The following is a 16,072-nucleotide window of genomic DNA, read 5'->3' on the forward strand; positions in this document are numbered from 1 at the left end:
CACTGTGATAAAAACCTACTACATGATAAAAGGTTACACTGTGATAAAAGGCCACACTGTGATCAAAGGCAACAACATGATCAAAGGCAACAACATGATAAAAGGCTACACTGTGATAATAGGCTACACCACGATAAAAAGCCACACTTTGATAAAAGAGTACACTCTGATATAAGGCCACACTGTGATAAAAGGCTACACTGTGATAAAAGACTACACTGTGAAAGAGGGTTACACTCTGATATAAGGCTACAACATGATAAAAGGCTACACTGTGATAAATGACTACACTGTGATAAAAGGCTACACTGTGATAAAAGGCTACACAGTGACAAAAGGCTACAACATTATAAAAGGCTACACCGTGATGAAAGGTTACACTGTGATAAAAGGCTACACTGTGATAAAGGCTACAACATGATAAAAGGCTACACTGTGATAAAAGGCAACAACATGATAAATTGCTACACTGTGATAAAAGGCTATACTTTGATAAAAGACTACACTGTGATAAAAGGTTACACTGTGATAAAAGGCTGAACCGTGATAAAAGGCTACACATTGATAAAAGACTACACTGTGATAAAAGGCCACACTGTGTTGAAAGGTTACACTGTGATAAAAACCTAATACATGATAAAAGGTTACACTGTGATCAAAGGCAACAACATGATCAAAGGCCACACTGTGATGAAAGGTTACACTGTGAAAAAAGGTTACACTGTGATAAAAGGCAACAAAATTATAAAAGACTACACTGTGATAAAAGGCCACACTGTGTTGAAAGGTTACACTGTGATAAAAACCTAATACATGAGAAAAGGTTACACTGTGATCAAAGGCAACAACATGATCAAAGGCCACACTGTGATGAAAGGTTACACTGTGAAAAAAGGTTACACTGTGATAAAAGGCAACAAAATTATAAAAGGCTACACTGTGATAAAAGGCTACACTGTGATAAAAGGTCACACTGTGATGAAAGGCTACACTGTGATAAAAGACTACACTGTGAAAGAAGGTTACACTCTGATAAAAGGCTACAACATGATAAAAGGCTACACTGTGATAAATGACTACATTGTGATAAAAGGTTACACCATTATAAAAGGCCACACTGTGACAATGGGTTAGACTGTGATAAAAGGCTACAACGTGATGAAAGGCTACACTGTGATAAAAGGTTACACTGTGATAAAAGTCTGAACCGTGATAAAAGGCTACACATTGATAAAAGACTACACTGTGATAAAAGGCCACACTGTGTTGAAAGGTTACACTGTGATAAAAGGCTACAACGTGATAAAAGGCTAGACTGTGATAAAAGGCAGCACTGTGACGAAAGGTTACACTGTGATAAAAGTCTACAACATGATAAAAGGCTACACTGTGATAAAGGCTACAACATGATAAAAGGCTACACTGTGATAAAAACCTAATACATGATAAAAGGTTACACTGTGATAAAAGGTTACACTGTGAAAAAAGGTTACACTGTGATAAAAGGCAACAACATGATCAAAGGCAACACTGTGAAAAAAGGTTACACTGTGATAAAAGGCAATAAAATTATAAAAGGCTACACTGTGATAAAAGGCTACACTGTGATGAAAGGTTACACAGTGATGAAAGGTTACACTGTGATAAAAGGCTTCACTGTGATGAAAGGTTACACTGTGAAAAAAGGTTACACTGTGATAAAAGGCTACACTGTGATAAAAGGCTACACTGTGATAATAGGCTACACATTGATAAAAGACTACACTGTGATAAAAGGCCACACTGTGATAAAAGGCTACACTGTGATTAAAGGTTACACAGTGATGAAAGGTTAGACTGTGATAAAAGGCTGAACCGTGATAAAAGGCTACAACGTGATAAAAGGCTACACTGTGATAAAAGGCAGCACTGTGACGAAAGGTTACACTGTGATAAAAGGCAACAACATGATGAAGGGCTACACTGTGATAAAAGGCTATACTTTGATAAAAGACTACAGTGTGATGAAAGGCCATACTGTGATTAAATGTAACAACGTGATAAAAGGCCACACCGTGATAAAAGGTAAGACTGTGATAAAAGGCTGAACCGTGATAAAAGGCTACACAATGATAAAAGACTACACTGTGATAAAAGGCTACAACGTGATAAAAGGCTACACTGTGATAAAAGGTTACACTGTGATAAAAGGCAACAACATGATAAAAGGCTACACTGTGATAATAGGCTACACCAGGACAAAAAGCCACACTTTGATAAAAGAGTACACTGTGATAAAAGGCCACACTGTGATGAAAGGTTACACTGTGAAAAAAGGTTACACTGTGATAAAAGGCTACAACATGATAAAAGGCTACACTGTGATAAAAGGTTACACCATTATAAAAGGCCACACTGTGATAAAAGGTTACACTGTGATAAAAGGCAACAACATGATAAAGGGCTACACTGTGATAAAAGGCTATACTTTGATAAAAGACTACAGTGTGATAAAAGGCCATACTGTGATTAAATGTTACAACGTGATAAAAGGCCACACCGTGATAAAAGGTAAGACTGTGATAAAAGGCTGAACCGTGATAAAAGGCTACACAATGATAAAAGACTACACTGTGATAAAAGGCCACACTGTGATGAAAGGTTACACTGTGATAAAAGGCTACACTGTGATAAAAGGCTACAACGTGATAAAAGGCTACACTGTGATAAAAGTTTACACTGTGAAAAAAGGTTACACTGTGATAAAAGGCAACAACATGATCAAAGGCAACAACATGATAAAAGGCTACACTGTGATAATAGGCTACACCAGGATAAAAAGCCACACTTTGATAAAAGAGTACACTGTGAAAAAAGGCCACACTGTGATGAAAGGTTACACTGTGAAAAAAGGTTACACTGTGATAAAAGGCTACAACATGATAAAAGGCTACACTGTGATAAAAGGTTACACCATTATAAAAGGCCATACTGTGATAAAAGGTTAGACTGTGATAAAAGGCTACACTGTGACAAAAGACTACACTGTGATAAAAGGCTACAACATTATAAAAGGCTACACTGTGATAAAAGGCTACACTGTGATGAAAGGTTACACAGTGATGAAAGGTTACACTGTGATAAAAGGCTTCACTGTGATGAAAGGTTACACTGTGAAAAAAGGTTACACTGTGATGAAAGGCTACACTGTGATAAAAGGCTACACTGTGATAATAGGCTACACATTGATAAAAGACTACACTGTGATAAAAGGCCACACTGTGATAAAAGGCTACACTGTGATTAAAGGTTACACAGTGATGAAAGGTTACACTGTGATAAAAGGCTACACTGTGATAAAAGGTTACACTGTGATAAAAGGCTACACTGTGATAAAAGGTTACACTGTGATCAAAGTCAACATGATCAAAGGCAACAACATGATAAAAGGCTACACTGTGATAAAAGGCCACACTGTGATAAAAGGCTACACTGTGATGAAGGCTACAATATGATAAAAGGCTAAACTGTGATAAAAGGCTACAAATGATGAATGACTACACTGTGATGAAAGGCTACAACATTATAAAAGGCTACACTGTGATAAAAGGTTATACTGTGATCAAAGGCAACAACATGATCAAAGGCCACACTGTGATGAAAGGTTACACTGTGAAAAAAGGTTACACCGTGATAAAAGGCTACAACATCATAAAAGGCTACACTGTGATAAATGACTACACTGTGATAAAAGGCTACAAAATTATAAAAGGCTACACTGTTATAAAAGGCTACACTGTGATTAAAGGTTACACCGTGATGAAAGGTTACACTGTGATGAAAGATTACACTGTGATAAAAGGTTACACTGTGATCAAAGGCAACAACATGATCAAAGGCAACAACATGATAAAAGGCTACACTGTGATAATAGGCTACACCATGATAAAAAGCCACACCTTGATAAAAGGCTACACTGTGATAAATGACTACACTGTAATAAAAGGCTAAAAAATTATAAAAGGCTACACTGTGATAAAAGGCATCACTGTGACGAAAGGTTACACTGTGATAAAAGGCTACACTGTGATAATAGGCTACACCATGATAAAAAGCCACACTTTGATAAAAGAGTACACTCTGATAAAAGGCCACACTGTGAAAAAAGGTTACACCATTATAAAAACTACACTGTAATAAAAGGACACACTGTGATAAAAGGCTACACTTTGATAAAAGAATTCACCGTGATAAAAAGTTACACCATTATAAAAACTACACTGTGATAAAAGACCACACTGTGATAAAAGGCTACAGTTTGATAAAAGAATTCACCGTGATAAAAGGCTACACTTTGATAAAAGACTATACTGTGATAAAAGGCTACACTGTAATAAAAGGGTACAATGTGATAAAAGGCTAAACCGTGATAAAAGGCTACGCTTTGATAACAGACTACACTGTGATAAAAGGCAACACTGTGATAAAAGGTTACACTGTGATAAAAGGCTACAACATGATGAATGACTACACTGTTATAAAAGGCTACAACATTATAAAAGGCTACACTGTGATAAAAGGCTACACTGTGATGAAAGGTTACACTGTGATAAAAGGTCACACTGTGATAAAGGCTACACCATGATAAAAAGCCACACTTTCATAAAAGAGTACACTGTGATAAAAGGCCACACTGTGATGAAAGGTTACACTGTGATGAAATGTTACAACGTGATAAAAGGCCACACCGTGATAAAAGGTTAGACTGTGATAAAAGGCTACAACATTATAAAAGGCTACACTGTGATAAAAGGTTACACTGTGATCAAAGGCCACACTGTGATAAAAGGCTACACTGTGATAAAAGGCAGCACTGTGATAAAGGCTACAACATGATAAAAGGCTACACTGTGATAAAGGCTACAACATGATAAAAGGCTACACTGTGATAAAGGCTACAACATGATAAAAGGCTACACTGTAATAAAAACCTAATACATGATAAAAGGTTACACTGTGATCAAAGGCAACAACATGATCAAAGGCCACACTGTGATGAAAGGTTACACTGTGAAAAAAGGTTACACTGTGATAAAAGGCAACAAAATTATAAAAGGCTACACTGTGATAAAAGGCTACACTGTGATGAAAGGTTACACAGTGATGAAAGGTTACACTGTGATAAAAGGCTACACTGTGATAAAGGCTACAACATGAAAAAAGGCTAAACTGTGATAAAAGGCTACAACATGATGAATGACTACACTGTGATAAAAGGCTACAACATTATAAAAGGCTACACTGTGATAAAAGGTTACACTGTGATAAAAGGTTACACCATGATAAAAAGCCACACTTTGATAAAAGAGTACACTGTGATAAAAGGCCACACTGTGATGAAAGGTTACACTGTGAAAAAAGGTTACACTGTGATAAAAGGCAACAAAATTATAAAGGCTACACTGTGATAAAAGGCTACACTGTGATGAAAGGTTACACGGTGATGAAAGGTTACACTGTGACCAAAGACTACACTGTAATAAAAGGTTACACCATTATAAAAAATACACGGTGATAAAAGGCCACACTGTGATAAAAGGCTACACTTTGATAAAAGAATCCACTGTGATAAAAGGTTACACTATGATAAAAGGCTACACAGTGACAAAGGCTACAACATTATAAAAGGCTACAACGTGATAAAAGGCCACACCGTGATAAAAGGTTACACTTTGATAAAAGACTACACTGTGATAAAAGGCTACACTGTGATAAAAGGGTACAATGTGATAAAAGGCTAAACCGTGATGAAAGGCTACACTTTGATAACAGACTACACTGTGATAAAAGGCTACAACATGATAAAAGGCTACACTGTGATAAAAGGTTACACTGTGATCAAAGGCAACAACATGATCAAAGGCAACAACATTATAAAAGGCTACACTGTGATAAAAAGCCACACTTTGATAAAAGAATACACTGTGATAAAAGACTACAACATGATAAAAGGCTACACTGTCATAAAGGCTACAACATGATAAAAGGCTACACTGTCATAAAGGCTACAACATGATAAAAGGCTACACTGTGATAAAAAGCTACAACGTGATAAAAGACTACAATGTGATTAAATGTTACAATGTGATAAAATGCCACACCGTGATAAAAGGCTACACTGTGATAAAGGCTACAACATGATAAAAGGCTACACTGTAATAAAAACCTAATACATGATAAAAGGTTACACTGTGATCAAAGGCAACAACATGATCAAAGGCCACACTGTGATGAAAGGTTACACTGTGAAAAAAGGTTACACTGTGATAAAAGGCAACAAAATTATAAAAGGCTACACTGTGATAAAAGGCTACACTGTGACGAAAGGTTACACAGTGATGAAAGGTTACACTGTGATAAAAGGCTACACTGTGATAAAGGCTACAACATGAAAAAAGGCTAAACTGTGATAAAAGGCTACAACATGATGAATGACTACACTGTGATAAAAGGCTACAACATTATAAAAGGCTACACTGTGATAAAAGGTTACACTGTGATAAAAGGTTACACCATGATAAAAAGCCACACTTTGATAAAAGAGTACACTGTGATAAAAGGCCACACTGTGATGAAAGGTTACACTGTGAAAAAAGGTTACACTGTGATAAAAAGCAACAAAATTATAAAGGCTACACTGTGATAAAAGGCTACACTGTGATGAAAGGTTACACAGTGATGAAAGGTTACACTGTGACGAAAGACTACACTGTAATAAAAGGTTACACCATTATAAAAAATACACGGTGATAAAAGGCCACACTGTGATAAAAGGCTACACTTTGATAAAAGAATCCACTGTGATAAAAGGTTACACTGTGATAAAAGGCTACACAGTGACAAAGGCTACAACATTATAAAAGGCTACAACGTGATAAAAGGCCACACCGTGATAAAAGGTTACACTTTGATAAAAGACTACACTGTGATAAAAGGCTACACTGTGATAAAAGGGTACAATGTGATAAAAGGCTAAACCGTGATGAAAGGCTACACTTTGATAACAGACTACACTGTGATAAAAGGCTACAACATGATAAAAGGCTACACTGTGATAAAAGGTTACACTGTGATCAAAGGCAACAACATGATCAAAGGCAACAACATTATAAAAGGCTACACTGTGATAAAAAGCCACACTTTGATAAAAGAATACACTGTGATAAAAGACTACAACATGATAAAAGGCTACACTGTCATAAAGGCTACAACATGATAAAAGGCTACACTGTCATAAAGGCTACAACATGATAAAAGGCTACACTGTGATAAAAAGCTACAACGTGATAAAAGACTACAATGTGATTAAATGTTACAATGTGATAAAATGCCACACCGTGATAAAAGGTTATACTGTGATAAAAGGCTAGAACTTGATAAAAGACTACACTGTGATGAAATGTTACAACGTGATAAAAGGCCACACCGTGATGAAAGGTTACACTGTTATAAAAGGCCACACTGTGATAAAAGGCTACACTGTGATTAAAGGTTACACAGTGATGAAAGGTTACACTGTGATAAAAGGCTACACTGTGATGAAGGCTACAATATGATAAAAGGCTAAACTGTGATAAAAGGCTACAAATGATGAATGACTACACTGTGATCAAAGGCAACAACATGATCAAAGGCAACAACATGATAAAAGGCTACACTGTGATAAAAAGCCACACTTTGATAAAAGAATACACTGTGATAAAAGACTACAACATGATAAAAGGCTACACTTTCATAAAGGCTACAACATGATAAAAGGCTACACTGTGATGAAGGCTACAATATGATAAAAGGCTAAACTGTGATAAAAGGCTACAAATGATGAATGACTACACTGTGATAAAAGGCTACAACATTATAAAAGGCTACACTGTGATAAAAGGTTATACTGTGATCAAAGGCAACAACATGATCAAAGGCCACACTGTGATGAAAGGTTACACTGTGAAAAAAGGTTACACTGTGATAAAAGGCTACAACATCATAAAAGGCTACACTGTGATAAATGACTACACTGTGATAAAAGGCTACAAAATTATAAAAGGCTACACTGTGATAAAAGGCTACACTGTGATTAAAGGTTACACCGTGATGAAAGGTTACACTGTGATGAAAGGTTACACTGTGATAAAAGGTTAGACTGTGATCAAAGGCAACAACATGATCAAAGGCAACAACATGATAAAAGGCTACACTGTGATAATAGGCTACACCATGAGAAAAAGCCACACTTTGATAAAAGAGTACACTGTGATAAAAGGCCACACTGTGATGAAAGGTTACACTGTGATGAAATGTTACAATGTGATAAAAGGCCACACCGTGATAAAAGGTTAGACTGTGATAAAAGGCTACAACATTATTAAAGGCTACACTGTGATAAAAGGTTACACTGTGATCAAAGGCCACACTGTGATAAAAGGCCACACTGTGATAAAAGGCTACACTGTGATAAAAGGCAGCACTGTGATAAAGGCTACAACATGATAAAAGGCTACACTGTGATAAAGGCTACAACATGATAAAAGGCTACACTGTGATAAAGGCTACAACATGATAAAAGGCTACACTGTAATAAAAACCTAATACATGATAAAAGGTTACACTGTGATCAAAGGCAACAACATGATCAAAGGCCACACTGTGATGAAAGGTTACACTGTGAAAAAAGGTTACACTGTGATAAAAGGCAACAAAATTATAAAAGGCTACACTGTGATAAAAGGCTACACTGTGATGAAAGGTTACACAGTGATGAAAGGTTACACTGTGATAAAAGGCTACACTGTGATAAAGGCTACAACATGAAAAAAGGCTAAACTGTGATAAAAGGCTACAACATGATGAATGACTACACTGTGATAAAAGGCTACAACATTATAAAAGGCTACACTGTGATAAAAGGTTACACTGTGATAAAAGGTTACACCATGATAAAAAGCCACACTTTGATAAAAGAGTACACTGTGATAAAAGGCCACACTGTGATGAAAGGTTACACTGTGAAAAAAGGTTACACTGTGATAAAAGGCAACAAAATTATAAAGGCTACACTGTGATAAAAGGCTACACTGTGATGAAAGGTTACACAGTGATGAAAGGTTACACTGTGACGAAAGACTACACTGTAATAAAAGGTTACACCATTATAAAAAATACACGGTGATAAAAGGCCACACTGTGATAAAAGGCTACACAGTGACAAAGGCTACAACATTATAAAAGGCTACAACGTGATAAAAGGCCACACCGTGATAAAAGGTTACACTTTGATAAAAGACTACACTGTGATAAAAGGCTACACTGTGATAAAAAGGTACAATGTGATAAAAGGCTAAACCGTGATGAAAGGCTACACTTTGATAACAGACTACACTGTGATAAAAGGCTACAACATGATAAAAGGCTACACTGTGATAAGAGGTTACACTGTGATCAAAGGTAACAACATGATCAAAGGCAACAACATTATAAAAGGCTACACTGTGATAAAAAGCCACACTTTGATAAAAGAATACACTGTGATAAAAGACTACAACATGATTAAAGGCTACACTTTCATAAAGGCTACAACATGATAAAAGGCTACACTGTCATAAAGGCTACAACATGATAAAAGGCTACACAGTGATAAAAAGCTACAACGTGATAAAAGACTACAATGTGATTAAAGGTTACACTGTGAAAAAAGGCTACACTGTGATCAAAGGCTACAACATGATCAAAGGCAACAACATGATAAAAGAGTACACTGTGATAAAAGGCTACACTGTGATAAAGGCTACAACATGATAAAAGGCTAAACTGTGATAAAAGGCTACAACATGATGAATGACTACACTGTGATAAAAGGCTACAACATTATAAAAGGCTACACTGTGATAAAAGATTACACTGTGATCAAAGGCAACATGATCAAAGGCAACATCATGATAAAAGAGTACACTGTGATAAAAGGCTACACTGTGATAAAGGCTACAACATGATTAAAGGCTAAACTGTGATAAAAGGCTACAACATGATGAATGACTACACTGTGATAAAACGCAGCACTGTGACGAAAGGTTACACTGTGATAAAAGTCTACAACATGATAAAAGGCTACACTGTGATAAAGGCTACAACATGATAAAAGGCTACACTGTGATAAAAGGCCACACTGTGATAAAAGGCTACACTGTGATAAAAGACTACACTGTGGAAGAAGGTTACACTCTGATAAAAGGCTACAACATGATAAAAGGCTACACTGTGATAAATGACTACACTGTGAAAAAAGGTTACACCATTATAAAAGGCCACACTGTGACAATGGGTTAGACTGTGAGAAAAGGCTACAACGTGATAAAAGGCTGAACCGTGATAAAAGGCTACACATTGATAAAAGACTACACTGTGATAAAAGGCCACACTGTGTTGAAAGGTTACACTGTGATAAAAGGCTACAACGTGATAAAAGGCTACACTGTGATAAAAGGCAGCACTGTGACGAAAGGTTACACTGTGATAAAAGGCTACACTGTGATAAAAGGGTACAATGTGATAAAAGGCTAAACCGTGATAAAAGGCTACACTTTGATAACAGACTACACTGTGATAAAAGGTTACACTGTGATAAAAGGCCATACTGTGATTAAATGTTACAACGTGATAAAAGGCCACACCGTGATAAAACGTAAGACTGTGATAAAAGGCTGAACCGTGATAAAAGGCTACACATTGATTAAAGACTACACTGTGTTAAAAGGCCACACTGTGATGAAAGGTTACACTGTGATAAAAGGCTACACTGTGATAAAAGTCTACAACGTGATAAAAGGCTACACTGTGATAAAAGGTTGCACTGTGATAAAAGGCAACAACATGATCAAAGGCAACAACATGATAAAAGGCTACACTGTGATAATAGGCTACACCAGGATAAAAAGCCACACTTTGATAAAAGAGTACACTGTGATAAAAGGCCATTCTGTGATGAAAGGTTACACTGTGAAAAAAGGTTACACTGTGATAAAAGGCTACAACATGATAAAAGGCTACACTGTGATAAAAGGTTACACCATTATAAAAGGCCACACTGTGATAAAAGGTTAGACTGTGATAAAAGGCTACACTGTGACAAAAGACTACACTGTGATAAAAGGTTACAACATTATAAAAGGCTACACTGTGATAAAATGTTACACTGTGATCAAAGGCAACATGGTCAAAGGCAACAACATGATAAAAGGCTACACTGTGATGAAAAACCTACTACATGATAAAAGGTTACACTGTGATAAAAGGCCACACTGTGATCAAAGGCAACGACATGATCAAAGGCAACAACATGATAAAAGGCTACACTGTGATAAAAGGCTACACTGTGATAATAGGCTACACCATGATAAAAAGCCACACTTTGATAAATGAGTACACTCTGATAAAAGGCCACACTGTGACAAAAGACTACACTGTGATAAAAGGCCACAACATTATAAAAGGCTACACTGTGATAAAATGTTACACTGTGATCAAACGCAACATGATCAAAGGCAACAACATGATAAAAGGCTACACTGTGATAAAAACCTACTACATGATAAAAGGTTACACTGTGATAAAAGGCCACACTGTGATCAAAGGCAACAACATGATCAAAGGAAACAACATGATAAAAGGCTACACTGTGATAAAAGGCTACACTGTGATAATAGGCTACACCATGATAAAGAGCCACACTTTGATAAGAGAGTACACTCTGATAAAAGGCCACACTGTGATAAAAGGCTACACTGAGATAAAAGGCTACACAGTGACAAAAGGCTACACTTTGAAAAAAACCTACTACATGATAAAAGGTTACACTGTGATAAAAGGTTACACTGTCATCAAAGGCAACAACATGATGAAAGGCAACAGCATGATAAAAGGCTACACTGTGATAAAAGGCTACAACATGATAAAAGGCTACACTGTGATAAAAGGTTACACCATTATAAAAGGCCACACTGTGATAAAAGGTTAGACTGTGATAAAAGGCTACACTTTGATAAAAGAATTCACTGTGATAAAAGGCTACACAGTGACAAAAGGCTACAACAATATAAAAGGCTACACCGTGATGAAAGGTTACACTGTGATAAAAGGCTACACTGTGATAAAGGCTACAACATGATAAAAGTCTACACTGTGATAAAAGGCAACAACATGATAAAGGGCTACACTGTGATAAAAGGCTATACTTTGATAAAAGACTACACTGTGATAAAAGAGTACACTGTGATAAAAGGCTGAACCGTGATAAAAGGCTACACATTGATAAAAGACTACACTGTGATAAAAGGCCACACTGTGAAAAAAGTCTACAACATGATAAAAGGCTACACTGTGATAAAGGCTACAACATGATAAAAGGCTACACTGTGATAAAAACCTAATACATGATAAAAGGTTACACTGTGATAAAGGCTACAACATGATAAAAGGCTACACTGTGATAAAAACCTAATACATGATAAAAGGTTACACTGTGATAAAAGGTTACACTGTGATCAAAGGCAACAACATGATCAAACGCCACACTGATGAAAGGTTACAGTGTGAAAAAAGGTTACACTGTGATAAAAGGCAACAAAATTATAAAAGGCTACACTGTGATAAAAGGCTACACTGTGATGAAAGGTTACACAGTGATGAAAGGTTACACTGTGATTAAAGGTTCCACAGTGATGAAAGGTTACACTGTGATAAAAGGCTACACTGTGATAAAGGCTACAACATGAAAAAAGGCTAAACTGTGATAAAAGGCTACAACATGATGAATGACTACACTGTGATAAAAGGCTACAACATTATAATAGGCTACACTGTGATAAAAGGTTACACTGTGATCAAAGGCAACATGATCAAAGGCAACAACATGATAAAAGGCTACACTGTGATAAATGACTACACTGTGATAAAAGGTTACACCATTATAAAAGGCCACACTGAGACAATGGGTTAGACTGTGATAAAAGGCTACAACGTGATGAAAGGCTACACTGTGATAAAAGGTTACACTGAGATAAAAGGCTGAACCGTGATAAAAGGCTACACATTGATAAAAGACTACACTGTGATAAAAGGCCACACTGTGTTGAAAGGTTACACTGTGATAAAAGGCTACAACGTGATAAAAGGCTACACTGTGATAAAAGGCAGCACTGTGATAAAGGCTAAAACATGATAAAAGGCTACACTGTGATAAAAACCTAATACATGAAAAAAGGTTACACTGTGATCAAAGGCAACAACATGATCAAAGGCCACACTGTGATGAAAGGTTACACTGTGAAAAAAGGTTACACTGTGATAAAAGGCTACAACATGATAAAAGGCTACACTGTGATAAAAGGTTACACTGTGATAAAAGGTTACACCATTATAAAGGGCCACACTGTGATAAAAGGTTAGACTGTGATAAAAGGCTACACTGTGACGAAAGACTACACTGTAATAAAAGATTACACCATTATAAAAAATACACAGTGATAAAAGGCCACACTGTGATAAAAGGCTACACTTTGATAAAAGAATCCACTATGATAAAAGCTTACACTGTGATAAAAGGCTACAACGTGATAAAAGGCCACACCGTGATAAAAGGTTACACTTTGATAAAAGACTACACTGTGATAAAAGGCCACACTGTGATAAAAGGTTACACTGTGATTAAAGGCTACAACATGATAAAAGGCTAAACTGTGATAAAAGGCTACAACATGATGAATGACTACACTGTGATAAAAGGCTACAACATTATAAAAGGCTACACTGTGATAAAAGGTTACACTGTGATCAAATGCAAAAACATGATCAAAGGCAACAACATGATAAAAGGCTACACTGTGAAAAAAAGCAACACTTTGATAAAAGAGTACACTGTGATGAAAGGTTACACTGTGATAAAAGTCATAAAAGGCTACAACATGATAAAATGCTACACTGTGATAATAGGCTACACCATGAGAAAAAGCCACACTTTGATAAAAGAGTACACTGTGATAAAAGGCCACACTGTGATGAAAGGTTACACTGTGATGAAATGTTACACTTTGATAAAAGACTACACTGTGATAAAAGGCTACACTGTGATAAAAGGGTACAATGTGATAAAAGGCTAAACCGTGATAAAAGGCTACACTTTGATAACAGACTACACTGTGATAAAAGGCCACACTGTGATAAAAGGTTACACTGTGATTAAAGGCTACAACATGATAAAAGGCTAAACTGTGATAAAAGGCTACAACATGATGAATGACTACACTGTGATAAAAGGCTACAACATTATAAAAGGCTACACTGTGATAAAAGGTTACACTGTGATCAAATGCAAAAACATGATCAAAGGCAACAACATGATAAAAGGCTACACTGTGAAAAAAAGCAACACTTTGATAAAAGAGTACACTGTGATGAAAGGTTACACTGTGATAAAAGTCATAAAAGGCTACAACATGATAAAATGCTACACTGTGATAAAAGGCAACACTGTGATAAAAGGCTACACTGTGATAAAAAGCTACAACGTGATAAAAGACTACAATGTGATTAAATGTTACAACGTGACAAAAGGCCACACCGTGAAAAAAGGTTACACTGTGATAAAAGGCTACACTGTGATAAAAGGTTACACTGTGATAAAAGGCTACACTGTGATAAAAGGGTACAATGTGATAAAAGGCTAAACCGTGATAAAAGGCTACACTTTGATAATAGGCTACACCAGGATAAAAAGCCACACTTTGATAAAAGAGTACACTGTGATAAAAGGCCACACTGTGATGAAAGGTTACACTGTGAAAAAAGGTTACACTGTGATAAAAGGCTACAACATGATAAAAGGCTACACTGTGATAAAAGGTTACACCATTATAAAAGGCCACACTGTGATAAAAGGTTAGACTGTGATAAAAGGCTACACTGTGACAAAAGACTACACTGTGATAAAAGGCTACAACATTATAAAAGGCTACACTGTGATAAAATGTTACACTGTGATCAAAGGCAACAACATGATCAAAGGCAACAACATGATAAAAGGCTACACTGTGATAATAGGCTACACCATGATAAAAAGCCACACTTTGATAAAAGAGTACACTCTGATATAAGGCCACACTGTGATAAAAGGCTACACTGTGATAAAAGACTACACTGTGAAAGAGGGTTACACTCTGATATAAGGCTACAACATGATAAAAGGCTACACTGTGATAAATGACTATACTGTGATAAAAGGCTACACTGTGATAAAAGGCTACACAGTGACAAAAGGCTACAACATTATAAAAGGCTACACCGTGATGAAAGGTTACACTGTGATAAAAGGCTACACTGTGATAAAGGCTACAACATGATAAAAGGCTACACTGTGATAAAAGGCAACAACATGATAAATTGCTACACTGTGATAAAAGACTACACTGTGATAAAAGGCCACACTGTGTTGAAAGGTTACACTGTGATAAAAACCTAATACATGATAAAAGGTTACACTGTGATAAAAGGCAACAAAATTATAAAAGGCAACAACATGATAAAAGGCTACACTGTGATAATAGGCTACACCAGGATAAAAAGACACACTTTGATAAAAGGCTACACTGTGATAAAAGGTTACACCATTATAAAAGGCCACACTGTGATAAAAGGTTAGACTGTGATAAAAGGCTACACTGTGACAAAAGACTACACTGTGATAAAAGGCTACAACATTATAAAAGGCTACACTGTGATAAAATGTTACACTGTGATCAAAGGCAACATGATCAAAGGCAACAACATGATAAAAGGCTACACTGTGATAAAAACCTACTACATGATAAAAGGTTACACTGTGATAAAAGGCCACATTGTGATCAAAGGCAACAACATGATCAAAGGCAACAACATGATAAAAGGCTACACTGTGATAATAGGCTACACCATGATAAAAAGCCACACTTTGATAAAAGAGTACACTCTGATAAAAGGCCACACTGTGATAAAAGGCTACACTGTGATA

This window comes from Semicossyphus pulcher, unplaced genomic scaffold (assembly GCF_022749685.1).
Source record: "Semicossyphus pulcher isolate SPU_LCO1_2020_fin unplaced genomic scaffold, fSemPul1.0.p SCAF_5, whole genome shotgun sequence".
NCBI classification, from domain to species: Eukaryota; Metazoa; Chordata; class Actinopteri; order Labriformes; family Labridae; genus Semicossyphus; species Semicossyphus pulcher.